At 37.9% G+C, this 13,569-nt stretch overlaps 1 protein-coding gene across 6 annotated transcripts in view; it reads left to right on the forward strand.

Moving 5' to 3' along the window:
- The window catches only part of FRS2 (fibroblast growth factor receptor substrate 2), a 112,602-nt gene that overhangs the window by 74,285 nt on the left and 24,748 nt on the right, over positions 1–13,569 (forward strand). Inside the window, exon 4 of one of the 6 annotated variants that reach the window (XM_063712190.1) lies at positions 11,566–11,645. The exons of the other annotated variants lie outside the window; for them this stretch is intronic. The gene's annotated coding sequence lies outside the window, so the exon portion shown is untranslated. The remainder of the gene's footprint in view (positions 1–11,565; positions 11,646–13,569) is intronic. 6 annotated transcript variants of the gene reach the window in all.

The raw sequence follows: 13,569 nt of genomic DNA on the forward strand, positions 1-13,569 counted from the left end.
GTATGTGTGTGTGTTTGGCCTGCTCTGTAAAAATAAAGAATATAGCATTAATATTATTAGGCCCAGTTGGTCTATTCTAGTATAGTTACTGGTACAAAAGTAACACTGGGCCAGGTGCAGTGGCTCACACCTGTAATCCTAGTACTTTAGGAAGCTGAGGCAGGTGGATCACTTGAGCCCGGGAGTTTGAGACCAGCCTGGCAACATGGCGAAACTCCTTCAATATTAAAAATACAAAAATTAGCCAGGTGCGGTGGCATATGTCTGTAGTCCCAGCTACTCGGGAGACTGAGGCAGGACGATCACTTGAGCCCTGGAGGTGGAGGTTGCAGTGAGCTGAGATTGCAGTGAGCCTGGGCGACAGGGTGAGACCTTGTCTCAAAACAAAAGAAAAAAAAAATAACACTGTATTATTGTAATTCAGGGGAAGTAGTTTTGATATAAATCTAATAACTTTATGTAAAAAGTCTTCTTATTCTTTGATGTAATTCTAACATTTTTTATAATTTAAAGAGAGATACTGGTTTCAAATAAGTTATTTCTCCATTTTCAGAATAATTTTTCCTCACGCACTCGAAAGATGATTTTATTATCTTTTTATTATTAAAGCAGATATTATCAGGGCCATACATTAAGAGCATTTATTGCCTCTACAACCAGATATAGGTGGCGGCGCGTTATGTTCTGAATATTTTTCTTTACTGACAGACATACTTAGTATAACAAACATATTAATTTGCAGCATTGTAATTAAAAAGTGAAAATGTGCATGCTGTCAGACCCAGTCTTAAACAGGTTCAGCCTTATCAACTAAAGGAATTTAAAACCTTACTTTATGATACCTTTATCTTTGATTTATAGTTGGTCGTTCGTATCCATAGGTTCCACACCTGCAAATTCAATCAGCCACAGATTGAAATTATTTGAAATAGAAAGCAGTATAAAAAATATTACAAAATACAGCATAACAACTATTTAGATAGCATTTGTATTGTAAGTAATCTAGAGGTTATTTAAAGTATGCAGGAAAAGAGTATAAAGAAGAAAAAAGACTAGCTCTAAAATTCTTTATTTTTTCAAACAGATTTTTGAATGAATCAGGGTATGTAAAGAAAGAAAATATTTAAACTAATATTGTTTGTAGCTAAACCATTATTTCATTGGTCTGTGATGTTCCAAACTTGTACCTTCCAACCATATGTAACCATGTTTCTATTTTCACTGAAATAACTCAGTAGACCAAAGATGTTGGTGTTGGAATTGCATATGGCAGGTAGTTCAAGTATATTCAAAGTAAATTCTAGTTAATATTAAGTACCTTTTAATGTTAGAAATTAAAAGAGCTTAGGAAAAGCTATAGGATGAGAAATCCAATATAAACAGTTGTTTCAATCCTAGAGTATCTTCACCTTCACCCAGGCTCATCCCAGGACTGCAAAATGTCAAAGAGTGAGCTAGCTTGGAGGAAATAATGTGGCTTGGATAATGACTCTTAGGCAGTTAACTTAACCCAGATAGCGTCTTCAGGAGTTACATCTGCTATAATAACTATAATCCAAATGACAGTTTTTGAATCTATAGTACAAAAAGGAAAACATCTGGTACTACCTCAGTCTTATGAGTATACTTGCTCACATTGATAACAACATGGTAGCATTGCTTCTAAAAGAAATTTTGTGATACTGTATCTTAAATTTCATATTATTTTTCATGAGATAGCTGTCAGTTTACAGACAAATCTAAGTGATAATTTTGAGCCCCATTTTTACAAGTCATCTCAATAAGTAACTATTAAGTAACATATGTTAATAAGTAAAAATGTAAAAGCATTTGGTTGTAGTTTTATTGATATGTTTGTACATTGCAGAAATTCAGGACAAATTTTGTGAATACTTAAGTTGCTATTTTTAAACAATTTCTGATATTATTAATTCAACTAAAACTTAATAAGCATTTAATATCTGTCGGGCACTCTTCAGGCACCAAGGATATTTCGGTGAACAAAACAAAATCTTTGTCACTATGGAGTTTACGTTTTGTGGTGGCACTGGAGTGAAGAGATAGGGAATAAAAAAACAAGTCAGTATGTAGTATGCCACTTGGTGGTAAGTCATTTGGAGAACGACGTAGTAGGGAAAGAGGAAAAGGGTGTATCATCAGGGGCTAGTGGGTAAGGGTTTATCTATTTCATATGTAGTGTGCTCAGGAAAATTCTTTAATAAATTGATTTGTGAGCAAAAACCTGAAGCAAGTGAAGGAGCAAGCTATGCTGATACCTGGTAGAAGAGCATTCCAGGTACAAGGAACAGTAGTTGCAAAGGACCTGAGATAGGAACATAATTAGTGTATTCTAGAAACAGCAAGGAGGCCACTGTGGCTGGAGCAGAGTATGGAGAGAGAAGAATTTTAAAGTACATGATCAGTAGTGGAACAGGAGAGGCAGAAAATGATACTAAAAAATTAGGATCTCATAGAGACCATTGAAAAGTCCTTAATTTTTATTCTCAGAGGAATAGGACTTTGCAGGACTTTGTCAGGATAAATTGTGAACCACTTTGAAGTGGACAAAAAATGGCAAATGGGTGTCCTGTCTAGCTCAGCCATTGAGTTTATCTCTGTCTCATTTTGTGGGCAGGGTGGGGGAGTGGGGAGGCTTTTTTTTTTTTTTTTTTTTTTTTTTTTAAGAGTACTGGAACTTAACAGAAAACTTCTTAAAAATGCAATTGAATCATAAACGTTGATGTAAAAATCCTCAACAAAATACTAGCAAAACCAAATTCAGCAGCATATCAGTGGGATTATATACCATGATCAAGTGCGTCTTATTCCTGGAATGCAAGGATAGTTCAACATATGAAAATTGTTCAATGTAATATACACATTAAAAGAATGGGAGAAAACCACATGATTGTGTCAATTGATGCAGAAAAAACATTTGACAAAATTCAGCATTCTTTCATGATTTAAAAAAACACTAAAACTAGAAGTAAAAGGAGCCAGGTGCGGTGGTTCATGTCTGTAATTTTAGCACTTTGGGGAGGCTGAGGTAGGTGAGTCACTTGAGATCAGGAGTTTGATACCAGCCTGGCCAACATGGTGAAACCCCATCTCTACTAAAAATATAAAAATTAGCTGGGCGTAGTGGTGCGCACCTGTAATTCCAGTTACTCAGGAGGCTGAGGCAAGAGAATCGCTTGAACCCGGGAGGAGGGGGTTGCAGTGAGCTGAGATCATGCCACTGCACTCCAGCCTGGGTGACAGTAAGACTCCATCTCAGAAAAAAAAATAAATTAAATAATAAATAAAAGGAAACTATTTCAACATAGTAAAAGCTATATGTGAAAAATACAGTGAATGTCATATTCAGTGGTGAAAGACTGAAAAGATTTTTCTCTAAGATCAGGAACAAGGCAAGGATTCCCACTTTCACCAATTCTATTAAATATCGTACTGGATATTCCATCCAGAGCAATTAGGCAAGAAAAAGAAAAGGCATCCAAATTGGAAAGAAGTAAAGTGATCTCTGTTTACAGATGATATCATCTTATATATAGAAAACCCTAAAGAGTTAGCATTTTCATCTAACAATGAACAATATGAAAAGGAAATTAACAATTTCATTTACAATAGCATCAAAAAGGATAAAATACAAATAACCAAAGAAGTGAAAGATTTTTACAATGAAAACTATGAAACATTGCTCACAGAAATTAAATAAATGAAAAACATCTGATTTTCATGGATTGGAAGCCTTCATATTGTTAAGATGTGAATACTAAAAATAATCTACAGAATCAGGGCCGTTCCTATCAAAACCACGATGATGATTTTTGCAAAATTAGAAACGCCCATTCTGCAATTCATATGGAATATCAAGGGACTCTCAATAGCTAAAACAATCTTGAAAAAGAAGAAGAAAGCTGGTGAGTCACACTTCCTGATTTCAAAACTTACTGCAAAGCTATAGTAATCAAACAGCGTGGTATTGGCATAAATTTAGGCAGACATATAGCCCAGTGGAATAGAGTAGAGAACCCAGAAATAGACCGGTGTTGTGGCTCACACCTGTAATCCCAGCACTTTGGGAGGCCCAGGTGGGTGAATCATGAGGTCAGGAGTTCAAGACCAGCCTGGCCAACATGGTGAAACCCTGTCTCTACTAAAAATACAAAAAATTAACTGGGTGTGGTGGCAGAAGCCTGTAATCTCAGCTATTTGGGAGGCTGAGCAGGAGAATTTCTTGAACCCAGGAGACGGAGGTTTCAGTGAGCTGAGATCATGCCACTGCACTCCAGCCTGGGCGACAGTGTGAGACCCCATCTCAAAAAAAAAAACCTCCAGAAATAAACACTTGCGTATATGGTCAAATAATTTTTGACAAGGGTGTCAAGACTATTCAATGGGAAAGGAACAGTCTCTTCAACAAGTGATGCTGGGAAAACTGGATATCTACATACAATATAGTGGAGTTGGATCTTCACCTAGCACCATATACAAAAATTAACTTAAAATGAATCAAAAGTATACAACTCTTGTAAGGAAATGTAGGGCAAATGCTTCATGACATTGGATTTGGCAGTGGTGTCTTGGATGTAACACCAAAGGCACAGACAATACAATAAAAAACTTTTGAAACTCAAAACAAAAAACATTTAAAAATGGGCCAAGGACTTGAATAGACATTACACCAAAGAAGATATACAAAGGCCAGTAAGCATGTGAAAAGATGTTTAACATCACCAATTATTAGAAAAATGCAAATCAGAAATACAGTGAGATACTACCCTCACACATTAGGATGGCTACTTTTTTTTTGGAGACAGAGTCTCGCTGTATTGCTCAGGCTGGAGTGCAGTGGTGTGATCTCGGCTTACTGCAACCTCCGCCTCCCAGATTCAAGTGATTCTTAGTCTCAGCCTCCCAAGTAGCTGGGACTATAGGTGTGCACCAGCACACCTGGCTAATTTTTGTATTTTTAGTAGAGGCAGGGTTTTGCTATGTTACCTGGGCTGGTCTTGAACTCCTGGCCTCAAGTGATCTGCTCCCCTTGGCCTCCCAAAGTGCTGGGATTACAAGCATGTGACACCATGCCTGGCTAATTTTTGTATTTTGAGTAGAGATGGGGTTTTACCCTGTTGTCCAGGCTGGTCTTGAACTCCTAGCCTCAAGATTCGCCTGGTTCAGCCTCCCAAAGTGCTGGGATTACAGGTGTGAGCCACCGCACCTGGCCAAGGATGGCTACTATTTTTTAAAAAAATAGTAACAAATATTGGTGAGGACGTGGAAAAATTGGAAACCTTATGCACTGTTGGTAAGAATATAAAATGGTACAGTTTCTGTGGAAAAGAGTATGGCTGTTTCTTAAAAAATTAAAAACAGAATTACCATATGATGCAGCAATTCAACTTCTGAGTATATCCAAAAGAACTGAAGGCAGGGTCTTGAGGTATTTGTACACCCATATCTATTTGTACAAAGTAGCTGAAGGTGGAAGCAACCCAAGTGTTCATTGACAGATGAATGGATAAGTAAAATATGGTGTATACATGCAGTGGAATATTATTCAGCTTTAAAAAGGAAGGAAATTCTATAATATGCTACAACATGGATGAACCTTGAAGACATTATGCTAAGTGAAATAAGCCAGTCACACAAAGGCAAATGCTGTGTGATTCTACTTATGTGAAGGAGGTAGTATAGTCAAAATCAGAGAGAAAGTAGAATGGTTTTGTCAGGGGATAGGGGGAGGAGGGAGTTATTGTTTAAGGGCCATGGAGTTTCAGTTTTACAAGATGAAAAGAAGCCTAGGCAACATAGTGAGACCTCACCTCTACAAAACATTAAAAAGTTAACCGCACATGGTGGGATGTACCTGTGGTCCTAGCTAATTGAGAGGCTGAGATGGGAGAATCCCTTGAGCCCAGGATGTCAAGGCTGCAGTGAGCTATGGTCACATCACTGCCCTCCTGCCTAGTTGACAGATTGAGACCCTGTCTCGAAAAGAAAAAAAGAATTACAGAGATGGATGATGGATAGTTAAGATGGTAAATTTTATGTGTATTTTACCACAATAAAAAAGTAGAAAATGCAATTAAATCTTATTCATAGAAATAAATATAAATTATACCCAGTGGAATGCAGTTGATTATTGCCCTGTGAATATGCCTGTTTTGCATCTATTTGTAAATTTCTTTCAGAACTCCTTATTCCCTGTGTATGTGTAGTTCTTGGAATGTTCCGAACCAGTTGTAACATCTTACTAATTCCATTATTAATGAGTTAAATTGTATCTTTGACATATGTTTGTTTTACTGTTTTTTAAGAGTCATGATTTTTACCATTTTTAGAAAAATGTATCTGTTAATACTTTTTTTTTTTTTTTTTTTTTTTGAGTCGGGGTCTTGCTTTCTCACCCAGGCAATGGCACAGTCGTGGCTCACACAGCCTCCGACTTCTGGGCTCAAGAGATCCTTCCATCTCAGCCTCCTAATAAATAAGTAGCTACGACTACAGGTGCATACCACCACATCTGGCTAAGTTTTTTTTATTATTATTTTTTAGAGATGGGTTCTTGCGATGTTGTCCAGGCTGGTCTTAAACTCCTGGCCTCAAGTGATCTACCCACCTTAGCCTCCCGAGTTGCTGGAATTACAAGCGTAAGCCACTGCACCAAGCTCCTGTATTAATACTTTTTAACAGAATTCATCTGGTTGCTGTGTTGAGAAAAGACTAGAGCAGGACAATCAGAGGCAAAGACCAATTAGAAGGCTGTTGGAAAAATTCATAAAGAAATGTTGGTAACTTGGACCAGAGAAGTAATAGTTTTGAAATGGTAAGCAGTAGTTCAACTTGGATATATTTTGAAGATACATCTGAAAGGATTGATGGATTGGATATGGGATGTGAAGAGAGTAAGGTGTGAAGGATGACTGCAAGATTTGTGGATATTAATCTTAATGAAATGTGTAATTCCTTCTCAAACATTTTTAGGTTGGTAATTTTTATTTTCGATTCTTAGGAGTTTAGTTGGTTTGACTAAGAAATGTAAAAGCTGGTGATCGTGACTCTTTTCTCATAAGGTATCTTTTCCACTGATTATAGTGTAATATATAATTACTGCATTGAAAACATCAATAACAGCTGCTTAAGTCAGGGTTCTGGCAGGAACCCTGTAATGGAAAAGAATTTAATAAAGGGATTATTTACACGTTATGGGCAGGTTAAGGGAAATCAGCAAGTGATATTGGCCAGGTTTGCTAGGAACACCAGGCTGTTAGGAACAGCTCTTAACACTCCTAGGTGTCTAAAAGGGGACAGAGAGAAGAAGTGGTTACCTGAATCAGCAAGAGCTATAAGTATGTGAGAGAGCTGCCTAACAGGGGCCATTACTAGAAGAACCTCAGTAAGGAAGGGAACCACAGCCAATCTGGTCTGCTGGTGCCTCCATGCAGGTGAGGCTCCTAGGGGGCAGAGTAGAGTAGAGAAGGTTAGAGAGTGGCATTGGAGGGTCAAATGGAAAATATACAGCATTACAGATAACTTTTAAGCCCTACCTTAAAACAAACAAATACACTTATGTGCTTCAAGTTTAAAAATAAAAGAGAAATGAAGAACATAATTATTTAGTGGTAGAAAGTTATAAAAACTCAGTTGGGTAGGTTTTAATGACATTAAACAGAATTAGTACAGCTAAAAATCAACCATAAAATTTGGTGAAGTCTTTAGAGGTTTTATATCATATTAAATGTTTTACTTTGGACTTACAAAGTTAAAAATGCTTTTTATCTTTTTTATGTGTTTTACTTAGAATTAATTGAATATAATATAACTTCAGAAATATGCTTTATATTTCTTAAGTATTTAAAAGCTGTTTTGTTGTGTCTTTTTGTTTCCTTTAATGTAAAGTAGTTCAGATTTAGTTTAGTCCTTGAAATTTATTTCAATTGAAATCTCAAATCATCACGTCTAACATTGTTGTTAATTTTGCGTATTTAATTCATTTTGTTTTTAGAGACAACATCACACTTCTTAACCAGTTACAGAAACACTGTCAGTGATTGGAAACTCAGCATTTAAAGGGAACTCAGTTCTTTGTTGGGCACATAGAAGTTTGTTCCATTTGCATAGACTTCTATGGTTTGGTCCGTCTCCTATTTCAGGAGCAAATCAAGCCTATTATTCCATAAGATGGAAATTTGAAGACAGTTGTCTGTCTCTGTTCTGCTCTTCCATATTGCTAAATATTTTCTTCTCCACACTGGTTTCTACAGTCTTACCTTATTGATTCAACAGTGTTCTTTCTGTCCCATCTCACCTTGCCTCAGTCTTCCCCTAGGCTTCTGTGATACCACACTCTTGGGGGTTTTCCTCTTGTTTCTTGGAGAGTGAATGTCCAGTCTCCTTGTGGGCTTTTTTCACTCTTTTTTTCACAATTCCTTTAGATGTTGGTGTTTCTGAGCTGCTGTAGGTCTTACTTTTCTTCACACTGGGCAGTCTCATTTGTCTGTATGCTTGGATCCGTAAGTTGATGACTCCCAAATCTCTCTCCCATCTCCACATCTGTATTTCTATTTGTTGAGCATCTCCATTTGGATGTCTCACAGACATCAAAGTACATTCAAAACTGAGCTTATGTTTTTCTAAATCTTGTGTCCTTCCTATGTTCCCTGGCTCAGTGTATGTACTGTCAACCTCAACTGAAAATGTGAGTATTTTCCTTGACTCCTGCTTTCCTTCCCAGTCTAATCAATCATCAGGTGTTATTAAGGCTAGCGCTTAAGTATCACTCTAATCCATCCTTTTATTTTTTTCCATCTTCATTGTTTAGTAACTCAATTCAGTCCTCATGGTTATTGCATGCAACAACCACTTCCAAACCTGCAAAAACCATATGAAGTGTAGGGAGTGTTGGTAGGAAGTATTTTTAGCTCAACCTGTGAGGAAATACAGATTCAGAGAGGTTAAGTAAGAACTCAGATCTCTCTAGTGTCATACATATTTTAACTAAGTCTAAAATGAAAGGCTTTGTTTTTAGCATTCTAAATTTCTCCAGAAGACATTATCTCCAATAATACCAGCCTGGGCGGTGGAGCAAGACCTCTCTCAAAACATACAAAACCACCAAAGCCTTTCATTTTAAATTCTAATGTAGTGTTTAAAGTACATTTAGATAGCAGAGATATTGTATGCCATTTGTCAGTTACATGAGGATTAAAACCTCACCTGAGCCATACTGCACTTTCTATTTAGAAGGATGAATCATTTCTGGGAATTCAGTTTTGTAATTTACATGTGGAAAATTTAAAACTTTAAGGCTTCAACATGAGTATTTTATGTACATAATTATAGGAAACCAATATTCTTTGTAGCTGTTGAATTAAGTTCAAAGGCCTTTCAAAGATGATTCAAAGTCTTTTTAAAAAGATTATTTAAAGTACACAGCTTTTCAGCCAGTATTGGTGAAGAAACATTTTGAGAGTATGACGGAATAAAACATGTTCTTAGAAATTTCAGCTATTTTTTATTGAGATTTGTTCTCTTCACATTTGTCTTTAAAAAAAAGAAAAAAGAAAGGAAGAAAGAAATATTCTCAAAGTTGCTTTCAAATCCCAGCACTTTGGGAGGCCGAGGCAGGAGTATTGCCTGAGACTGGGAGTTCTAGACCCCTTGGGCAACATTGTGAGACCTTGTCTCTACAAAACATTTAAAAAATTAGCTGGGTGTGGTGGTATACACCTGTAGTCCTAACTACTTTGGGAGGCTGATTCGGGAGGATCATGTGAGCCCAAGAGGTTAAGGCTGCAGTGAGCTTTGATCGCCCCACTACACTGCAGCCTTGGCAATGGAGCAAGACCCTGTCTCAAAACAAACACAACTACCAAATTATATGTTATTGTAAGTTGTTTTCAGAGGGATGAGCTCAAGTGTAATTATGAATGTGGCTCTTCAGAATTACCTTCACCATGGATGATTGATATGTGTTTAAATTAAGATCCAGATAAATATGAAGGAAAGCAAACCATGAAACCTTTAGAGGAAGGATGCATGTTGGCTTTGTTAATGTGGTAGAGAGGAAAACTGAACATTCTAAATTTGGCTTCTAGTAAAATTTTGATTAATTTCTTCACCTTCATTTCCCTATTGAAAAATGGAGAAAATAGTTCCCAGCAGTCTGCGTTACGAGATTGTTTTTTAGATCAGTATTTAACAAGGGCTCAAAAGAACATCACATCAGTCGTGGATGCTCTGAAATCCTACCGCTTGATAGTAACTATCTTCAACATCTGGGAAGGAGTAAAGAAAAGACAGTCCAAACAGCTTTTCATTTCTGTTATTTGTAATGTGTTGATAGTTCTTTCATTGACTGTATGGCATGTTTTATGGATCCTAAGAAACATTTCCCAATTTTATTCACTAAAATTTGGGTGTGTCTTACAATTAGTGGCATATTATAGTTAAATTGACTTTTTTTCTTTCTCAGTGGTATATAAAATATCAGTCTTAAATCAATCATCTCTGGCCGGGCGCGGTGGCTCACGCCTGTAATCCCAGCACTTTAGGAGGCTGAGGCGGGCAGATCATCTGATGTCAGGAGTTCGGGACCAGCCTCAACATGGAGAAACCCCGTCTCTACTAAAAATACAAAATTATCCGGGCGTGGTGGAGCATGCCTGTAATCCCAGCTACTCGGGAGGCTGAGGCAGGAGAATTGCTTGAACCTGGGAGGCAGAGGTTGCAGTGAGCCGAGATCATGCCATTGCATTCCAGCCTGGGCAACAAGAGCAAAACTCCGTCTCAAAAAAAAAAAAAAATCAATCCTGTCTCAGCTTTGATGAAAAACAGAATATATGTCTATTAATATTCAAAATAACAACAACAGTACAGTGGCCACCATACCTGAGGATCACTTTTTTGGTAGGTAGCCTCTACTTTCTTAAACACAACCAAGAACTGGAAAGTAAGAAACAAAGGCTTCTGATGCTTAAAATCACTGTTACAGAACTCATGAAGTAAAGGCCAGGTACTTAAACTTACAAGATCCCTTTGCCTCTGAGTGTGGTGTCTTATTTTGTAGGTCATTAAGTTAATCCTAGGTATCTTATTACAGAGTCCACAGGGATTCAAAAGAGTAAACTATGGGAGGCTGAGGTGGGCAGATCTGAGGTCAGGAGTTCAAGACCAGCCTGGACAACATGGTGAAACCCTGTCTCTACTAAAAATACAAAACTTAGCCGGGCGTGGTGGCGCATGCCTGTAATTCCAGCTATTTGAGAGGCTGAGGCAGGAGAATTGCTTGAACCCGGGGGGCAGAGGTTGCAGTGAGCCAAGATCGCACCATTGCACTCCAGCCTGGGTGACAGAGCGAGACTCCATCTCAAAAAAAAAAAAAAAGTAAACTAAAAAGGAATGCATATAAATGTTTATTAAGTGGTGGTTCTAGGACTTACTGTACTTTCTGCTGAGAATGAGTGACCCATAAACAAACAATTAAAAATTATGTTTAAAAAAATAACACAAAACTCAGAACAGGCCACTTAGAGCAATTTTTTTTTTTTTTTTTTTTAGACGGAGCCTCAGTCTCACTCTGTTGCCCAGGCTGGAGTGCAGTGGCACGATCTCAGCTCACTGCAACCTCCACCTCCCAGGTACACGAGATTCTCCTACCTCAGCCTCCGGAGTAGTTGGGATTACAGGCGCCCGCCTCCACGCCTGGCTAATTTTTTGTATTTTTAGTAGAGACAGGGTTTCACTGTGTTAGCCAGGATGGTCTCGAAATTCTCCTACCTCAGCCTCCGGAGTAGTTGGGATTACAGGCGCCCGCCTCCACGCCTGGCTAATTTTTTGTATTTTTAGTAGAGACAGGGTTTCACTGTGTTAGCCAGGATGGTCTCGAACTGCTCACCTCATGATCCGCCTGCCTCAGCCTCCCAAAGTGCTGGGATTACAAGCATGAGCCACTGCGCCTGGCCCACTTGGAGCGATTTTAGGAGGAGCTTGCAACCTAACCTATGTCAGTTACGCTGATTACAGCTTAGAAGAAATTTCTTATCAAAATGTAATCTGATTCCACTAGCACTTTCTTTAAGGGACAATATGATTGTACCTTTAAATTTTGATTGGAGAATATTGTTGATTAAATTTTCCCTTTTTATGGCTTAATGGAGTTACTAGAACATATTTTTCCTTGAAAGTATCAGGAAAAAAAAAAAAACAACTTGTGGGAGACGTCTGTTACACATCTGAAATAGGATTTGATTCTGTAATTCCAGTGGTCTCTAGACCTAGATAATTCTACCCATGTTGCTAGATGGCACCAGGGTGCCATTTTTAGGCATTAGGGCTAAGGAATGGGTGTAGGTGGTAGGAAGGTGTGGGAGAGGAAAGAAGTAGGGAAGAAAAACTTTGGGAACATATTGTGGTACTGAAGACTGTCTCTAGGAGTTCTCAGTGGGCAGTTGCATACCAGGTGTCCAGCTGCATTATTTATGTTGGAAGTAAACCCAGGCTGTGTATCTCCATGAATTCATAGTATTGGGGGCTTTTCAAGACATTCATTCCCCTAAGATGGGAATTTTGAGCATAGCTTGTTGGCCTCAGGCACTTTAACCTGAGAGTAGATGTTAAGTTCTGCTTGTTGGCAGGTTTCCAGCATTTACTAATTAGAGTTTCCCTACTTAAATGCTCCTGGCAGTTTCCCTTGGCCACTGTGTTCTTCACAGTCTGCCCAAACGTGTTTTGTATGTAGTCTGCTTTTGGGCTCTGCTTAGACATTTACAGCTTTTGTTTCTAAAGAACCCTTCAGTAAGTATTGATTTGTATTTTCTTTAGTTAATAATTCATTGATTATAAAAGCAATTCAAACACTAGAAAACATAAAAAGAAAAAGTCCTTTTCATTCTACCACCAAATGAATCAGTGTTAACATTTTAGGGTGTGTTCATCTAGTCTCTTTTTGTGGGTTTATGTATTTTATGTGGAGGTAGGGGAGAGAAAAATAGGTGTAAAACATTATTTTTTAAAAATGCAAATCCTCTCAAGTTTGCTACTGGGTGTGAAGAGCAACTTTTAAAATAAAATTTTGTAGAATAATTTTAGAATGTTGAGTTGCAAAGATAGTACAGAGATTCCCATATACCATTCACCTAGCTTCCCCTAATGTTAACATCTTACATAACCGTGACATATTTGTCAAAACTAAGAAATTAATACTAGTACAATACTATTAACTAAACTACAGACTATTTACATTTCTTCTGTTTTTCTAATGTTCTTTTTCGGTTCCAGGATCCACCCTAGGGATACATATTGCATTTAGTGGTTTGTTGTTGTTTTGAGACAGTGTCTTACACTGTTGCCCAGGCTAGAGTGCAGTGGCATGATCACAGCTCACTGCACTGTTGGCCTCCTGGGCTCAAGCGATCCTCTCACCTCAGCCTCCCCAGTAGCTGGGATTACAGGCATTCGCCCCCACGCCCAGCTAATTTTTTTTTTTTTTTTTTTTTTTGTAGAGACAGGATCTCACTAAGTTGCCCAGGCTGATCTTGAATTCCTGGGCTCAAGCAGTCCTCC

This window comes from Pongo abelii, chromosome 10 (genome assembly GCF_028885655.2).
Source record: "Pongo abelii isolate AG06213 chromosome 10, NHGRI_mPonAbe1-v2.0_pri, whole genome shotgun sequence".
In the NCBI taxonomy this organism is placed as follows: Eukaryota; Metazoa; Chordata; class Mammalia; order Primates; family Hominidae; genus Pongo; species Pongo abelii.